Source organism: Callorhinus ursinus, unplaced genomic scaffold (assembly GCF_003265705.2).
Source record: "Callorhinus ursinus isolate GAN/ISIS: 27379988/994484 unplaced genomic scaffold, GSC_fseal_2.0 scaffold61, whole genome shotgun sequence".
Classification (NCBI taxonomy): Eukaryota; Metazoa; Chordata; class Mammalia; order Carnivora; family Otariidae; genus Callorhinus; species Callorhinus ursinus.
Window position 1 is genome coordinate 7,200,044 of NW_027397123.1, and position 7,825 is coordinate 7,207,868.

Below are 7,825 nucleotides of genomic sequence, written 5' to 3' on the forward strand. Positions count from 1 at the left end.
TCATCTATTTCCCCCATTTCCCTACCCCCCTCCCTTCTGGTAACCAACAGTTTGTTCTCTATAGCTAAGAGTCTGTTTCTTGGTTTCCCTCTTCTTTTTCCCTTTGCTCATTGGTTTTGTTTCTTAAATTCCACTTATGAGAGAAATCATATGGTATTTGTCTTTCTCTGACTGACTTATTTTGTTTAGCATTATACTAGCTCTATCCACGTCATTACAAATGGCAAGATTTCATCCTTTTTTATGGATGGCTGAATAATATTCCATTGTATATATGTGCCACATCTTCTTTATCCATTCATCTATCAGTGGACACCTGGGCTGCTTCCATAGTTTGGCTATTGTAAATAATGCTACAATAAACATAAGGATGCATGTATCCTTTTGAATTAGTGTTTTTGTATTTTTTTGGGTAAATACCCAGTAGAGTGATTACTGGATCATAGGGTAGTTCTATTTTTAATTTTTTGAAGAACCTCCATACTGTCTTCCACAGTGGCTGCACAAGTTTGCATTCCCACCCAAGTGCACGAGGGTTCCTTTTTCTCCACATCCTTGCCAACACTTGTTGTTTCTTGTGTTTTTGATTTTAGCCATTTGGACAGATGTGAGTTGATATCTCGTTGTAGTTTTGATTTGCATTTCTCTGACGGTAAGTGATGATGAACATCTTTTCATGTGTCTGTTGGCCATCTGTATGTCTTCTTTGGAGAAATATCTGTTCATGTCTTTTGCCCATTTTTCAACTGGGTTATTTGTTTTTTTGGGTGTTGATTTGTATAAGTTCTTTATATATTTTGGATGCCAACCCTTTATCAGGCATGTCATTTGCAAATATCTTCTCTCATTCTGTAAGTTGCCTCTTAGTTTTGTTGATTGTTTCCTTCACTGTGCAGATGCTTTTTATTTTGATATAGTCCCAATAGTTTATTTTTGCTTTTATTTTGCTTGCTTCAGGAGACATATATAGAAAACTCTTGCTACAGCCAATGTCAGAGACATTACTGTCTGCTCTCTTCTAGGACTTTTATGGTTTCGGGTCTTACATTTTAGGTCTTTAATCCACTTTGAGTTTACTTTTGTGTATGGTTTAAGAAGGTGGTCCTGTTTCATTCTTCTGCATGTGGCTGTGCAATTTTCCCAACACCATTTGTTGAAGACTGTCTTTTTCCCATTGCATATTCGATCCTGCTTTGTTGAAGATTAATTGACCATAGAGTTGAGGGTATATTTTTGGGTTTTCTATTCTGTTCCAAATGTATATATACCTTTTGATTAAAACACACACAGACTCACATGTGTGTATGCATATGTACGTATATATGTGTGTGTGTGTATGTGTATATATATGTATATATCTTTTAATTTATCTGCTTTTATGCTTCATCAGAGTCCTGCTTCTGGTGTACCTTGCTGGGTAATCTTTGAGACTATTGCGGATAATTCCTGTTCTATGCCTTTGCTCATAGTAGGCTCAAAAAATACTTCTTTGTGGAATCTTGTTGGGATACTTTCTACCACAGAAAATTTATCCTAATTGCCATAAGGAGACAGACAAACAAATTACTTGATGAGCTCTTATGTTTGCTCAGGTGAGTGGTACTTAGCACTGTGCCTTTAGGCCTGGTTGGATCCAGGAAACCTTTCTGTAGCTCTTGGCTTTGTTCATGTGCAACCTCTCCTCAGTCACTGCAAGATGGCCTTCATCATCCCCAAGCTTGTCTTCCAGGAGCTCAGCAGCCTTGTGGAAAGGGTGCTTAGCTTCTTTACTGGTTACAACAGAAGTCTTGGGCTTGAGTCACTGGCTCAACTGGCATCATGTGCTCATCCCCGAATGCCCCATCTGCGACTTTGAGCAGGGAGCTGGGATTAGCTTCACCTAAACCTCAGAATAATCAAGGATTCATTACCAAAATGAGGGGAAGTAGATGCAGAGGGGACATAAACAATGCTGTCCACCACTAGAGTGTGACAATATTTCCGTGGTGAACAATTCTCAGCCTCCCCAGAAGCTGTGGTCCTATGTTCCAAGCCAGTACAGAGCTACACCTGCACATTGCCGTCACTGAACACATCACCTTCTTTCAGGTCTGACTTATTGTTTGCAAGCAGCTTTACAGAAATTTGCAACCTCTCTTCTTCCATTTCAGAGTTTGAGTTCACCAAGCAATTTCCCAGATGCGGCTTCTCAAGTGAAAGAAGGCAGTCACCAAGGACAGATATGGTATGATTCCGCTTAGAGGAGGTACCTAGAGTAGTCACATTCATAGAGACAGAAGGTAGGATGGTGGTTGCCAAGGGCTGAGGGAAGGGAGAATTGAAGAGCTTTGGTTTATGTGTCTGGAGTTTCAGTTTGGGACATAAAATAATTCTGGAGGTGGATGGTGGTGATGGTTGAACTTAATATCACTTCACCCATTGATATGGCTCAAATGGTAAACTTTGCATTATATACATTGCACCACAATAAAAAAGTAGAACTAGGCGTGGCAGTTTGCCTAGTTCAGCAGAGTGGCTGGTGCCAAATCCTGCTGTAAGACCTACTCTGTCTCTTACCAAGTGGTGCGTTCCTAAGCTAGCCACTTAACCCCAGCCAGCTTCTAGTTCCTTCTTAGCAAAGCAGCTCTGACACTGACTACCTCCAGGGGTTCTTTACAAGACAGTATGAGATCATGCACAAGAAGCGCATAGTAGCAGATTGCCTGGCCATAGGAAGCATTCGACAGGTGCTGGTTATGTAACTATGTTAACTATGATCTTCATTCCCCAACCTCACCCACTCAACTGAGGGGCTTCTTCACCAAGCCTACTCAACTCAACGGCCTGACTCCTGTCAGCCCACCGATGCAGCTTCCTCTGACTGCTGGTACACACCTTCTCCAAACACCTCTAGCTGAAATGTGTCTGGGGAAATGATCGAATCACAGTGTTACACCTGTCTGCAATGCTACTGGTGAAATCAGCAACGTGACAATATCCAGTTACTAGAAATTCCTGACATTGTAGGAAAAACTTGGTTCCTAATTTGTAAGTTTCCTAATTTAAAAGCCCTAACAATGTACTCAGCACATAAACTGTCAAAGCAATTAAAAAAATATACATAAAAATCTACAGCATGTTAGAAAAGCATGCAGAACACTATTTTAAAAAGAATCTCTGGCATAATTAGGAACAGTTTTATTATTATTCTAATTGATGATTTTATTATTGACTGGTAATAATTTCAGTAGTTTTGATACCAAAATATATCCACATTATGAGGATAATTCCATATAATCTTTAGTATTTGTAATTATATATGATGATAATTATATTCATAATAAACACACAGAAGTTCCCCTTTTTAACCTAATAGCAATAACCAGTGAAAAAAATCAAGAATATAAACGTCCAGGAAAAATTTTTTAAGAAGAATGGCATAGAATTTACTTGAAAAAAATAAAAAAAATTACTGATGCATATTTTAAAAATATCTTTTGATTCAAGAGGGCTATAAATATAGCTGAACAAGGAGACTGGATGTCTAAATTCCCTTTAAATGAAGTTAGGGTTCAATGTAATCCTAATCAAACTTTGAAAAGGCTTTTTTTTTTTTTTCTTCCTGGAGGGCAGCAAGGAACAAAATGTTTCTAAAGAATACCTGGTAGAATGATGGACAGGCAACAGTTAAACAATTAAAATCAAAGAATCACTGGAGGAAGGGGGGCTGATAAATGCATGACAAAGCAAGAATTACTGTATCAATTTGATACTGGCACAAAAATAAATATACAAGTCTAAATATACAGACCAGAGAGATCCAAAACAGTTTTAGTAGAAGGTTTCACTATTTGGAGAATTATTCCCCAGATGAGGCTGGGATGGATGAAAACCTCCAGAGGGGAACAGCAGCTTTTATCCTTGTATCAGATCCCAAAATAAGTGAAAAGATTGAAAAGTTAAGTGTTAAAGAAAAATAAGACCATAACAAGCTAGAGGAGAGCATCTGTACATACTGAAATCATCTCTAGGCTGGAGATGATGAAGCTTAATGCTATAAAAGAAATCATAGTGGATCCATGGATTTGGCTACGTAAGATTGAAACACTGTATCTGTCACCAAGGTCACAAAGAGAACTTGTAACTGGAAAGTATTTTCTACAAATACAACAAAGTTTTTTTCTTATGTACATTAAGAATTCATATACATAAATAAAAAAATATTAAGTCTCAAAAAAATTGCAAAGGCCGCATAAAGAAAGTTGAATCATAAGAGAATAAAGGGGGGCACCTGAGTGGTGGAGTTGGTTGAGCAACCAACTCTTGATTTTGGCTCAGGTCATGATCTCAGGGTCGTGAGATCCAGCCCTGAGATGGGCTCTGCAGTCAGCGGGGAGTCTGCCTCAGATTCTCTCTCTCTCTCCCTCTGCCCCTCCAGTTCTTGCTCTCTCTCTCTCTCTCTCTCTCTCTCTCTCTCTGATAAATAAATCTTGAAAAAGAGAGAGAGAGAGTAAAGGTAGATGGTTAATGCGCATATAAAATGATCAATCTCATGAGTTAATTAATGATTTGCAGAGATCATCATTAAAACAGTAGGATGATACCATTTGGAACCTCCGAATGCACAGATTACTCCAGCCCTACGATGTCCAGCATGGAGGAGGGTGTGGTAAGGCAGAGTGCTGTGGGAGAGCACAGTGTTACTTCTGTTAGGAAAGTAGTTTAACAATAGGCAGCAACAGCTTTTAAAGATTTATTTATTTATTTGAGAGAGAGCGCGCATGAGGCAGGGAAGGGTGGAGGGAGAGGGAGAAACTACAGCACATCTGCACTGATCCCAGTGCAGAGCCCCTTGGGAGCTCGATCTCATGACCCTGAGATCACAACCTGAGCCAAAACCAAGAGTCAGTTGCTTAACCGACTGCACCACCCAGGTGCCCCTAAAATTTTATTTATTTATTTGAGAGAGAGAGCTAGAGCGAGAGAGAGCAAGAGCAAGGGGAGGGGCAGAGGGAGAGGGAGAAGCAGACTCCCTGCTGATTAGGGAGCCTGAGGAGAGGCTCTATCCCAGGACTCTGGGATCATGACCCCAGCCGAAGGCAGAGGCTTAACCTACTGAGTCACCCAGGGACACTGTGACAGCTCTTAAAATGTACATGTTTTTGATTTAATAAATTTGCTTTTAAAAATAAAATTCCTGGGTCCTGGTTTCAGGGTCCTGGGATGGAGCCCCACGTCAGGCTCCCCGCTCGCCAGGGGGGTCTGCTTCTCCCTCTCCCCCCGCCCCTCTCCTCACTCATGCTCTCTCTCAAATGAATAAATAAAATCTTAAAGAAGTAAAATAAAATTCTCAAGTTTGAAATGTACTACATAGCTTCATAGAAGCAGCACAAAATACAGAAAACAGAGGTTCCCACATTATTCATAGTATCAGAGAGAAGGAGGTGGAGGGAGAGAGAACAGCCGAATGTCCAACAGTATGCAGAAAGTGCTATACTCTGGCACATTATGCAGACATCCCAGGTGTTTCCAAAGAGGGTTGAAAGCTATGGGGAATTGCGTAGACTGCGTGGCAAACAGATTGAGAAACGTATTTATAATACCTGGCAGATAAGGAGTGAAATGCCTAATATGCAAAGAGTATCTACACATTGAAAAAGAATAGGACAAGTGGCCTAATTAAAAACATACCAGCAGCTATCAATAGGCTATTGGGGGATAAGGAAATGCCAGTGGTCCGTAAACTTATGAGAAGAAATTCAACCTCTGGGAACTGGGGAAGTAAAAACAAAGTGAAAAAGAAATCCCGTGTTTCAGCCATCAGGCTGCCAGGGCCGCACAAGGGGTAACATTAGGTGCTGGCAAAGATGCAGGGAGCCGGGCACCTCCTGTATCGCTGGTGGGAATGTGACTTGCTTCAGCCTTTTGGGAAAGTCATCTTAGAGTATCTATTAGAATTAAAATATGCATGTCCTTTGACCCAGCAGTTCCATTTTATGGCTCTATCTTATAGAAATAAAAGCATTATTTATAAAGGAACGAGGGAGAAGACATCTCTTGAATGTCCATTAATAGAGGAATGACTGGATACATTGTGTGTGTCGGACGATACAGTTACGAGAGAGATGCGGCTGCTTTCCCAAAAAGGATACCCGTGATAATTCACCCGGAGGGAGACAAGTCACAGGGAAATGAAATCCATGGTATACGTAGGAAAAACATATTTTCATTAAATCTGTCTTTTGTTTTTCTCCTTGACTTTTGCTAAACCAATCCTTCCTGTCTCTCTACTTCCTCCCTCCCTCCCTCCCTCCCTCCCTTCCTTCCTTCCTTCCTTCCTTCCTTCCTTCCTTCCTTCCTTCCTTCCATCTTTTCTTCCTTCCTTCTCTCTCTCTCTGTCTTTCCCTCCTTCCTTCCTCCCTTTTCCTTTCTTGTCTGTCTTCCTGTTAAACTTCCTCTTTCCTCTCTTTTTCCCTCCCTTCCTCTCTCCCTCTCTCTTGCATACTCTCCCCTCTCTTTCTCCGATGCCCATTATGTCCTGTGGACACAAACATGGTTATGGGAGGAACAGTACCTGCTGATCGCATTGATTATTTTCTGAGGATGGAGAGGAGGGAATGAGGCAGGTCATTGATTATGTTTCGGAGTGTCTTTGTTTTTCATCGCTGTTCCCAGGGAACACAGGGAGATTTTATGATTTTGTAAGGGGAGAGATTCTAGGACATGATTATGCTCTGAACTGTGTTTTCTTTAATTTATTTTTTATTTTAAATTTTTCTTTAAGTACAGGTAAAAACAGATAAAAAATAAGAGCACCAAAAGGTTAAGGGTTTGCCTCTGATAAGCAGAGGGATGTTAATGAGTTTTGCTTCTTTAGACTATTATGAGCTTTCTAATTTAAATAAAAAACATTAATTTCAACATCAAAAAAATGTGTCTTGGGCACCTGGGTGGCTCAGTCTGTCAAGCGTCTGCCTTTAGCTCAGGTCAAGGTCTCAGGGTCTCACATCTCAGCGGGGAGTCTGCTTCTCCTTCTACCCTTCCCCCTTGCTTGTGATCTCTCTCTCTCTCTCTCAAATAAGTAAAGTCTTTAAAAAAATAAATAAGAAAATAAAAAAGATGTGTCTTAATGAAATCATTTTGCCCATCCTCTTTCACTCAAGGGACAGGTGGATTTTGCTTTTTTGGAGGTGCTCCCAGGGATGGATCGCCACACACAACTGGGAAGGGCCTGCTGGGGAGCATGCTAACTGGTCCTCCCCTCTGGGCCCCTGCTCACGGTAGGCATTGGTGTCCCCATTCTGCCTTGGTGGTCACTGTGCACCATCATTCCTCCACCTGTGGGCCCCAGGAGGTGGCTCCACAGGTCCCGGTTGTAGAAAGGGAAAGGGCTCCATTCCAGGGGCAGAAATGCAGCTAGTCAGGGTGGAGGGGAGGCTGAAGGAAGAAGAGCATGGTGCAGCCATTGCTGTCTGGGTTTGGGCTTCAGCCTGTCCTGCGGGGGCTGAGTAGGGCCAGAAACTTCTGGAGAGATCCCACTTTGGGGACCTTCTGTTCTGGGCACGGATGAGTCACTCTTCCAACCCTGGCAGTAAAGTGGGGAAGGAGACAGTAAATAAGCAATGGGCAAAATTAAAACCAGTAATGAGCCGTATGAATATTGTGGTGTGATAATGTTGGAGACACATTTATTTGGAGCACTGCATGTTCTGGGAAAACATAATGGCATTGTGGTTGTGTGTCCTTGTTTTCCTCCACTGAGTTTCCGCTTACTGGCCCTGGAGGCTGGCAGCACCCGCACCTGTGCCCACATGCTTTTAAAACCTTGGCAGGGAGAGGCAGACCC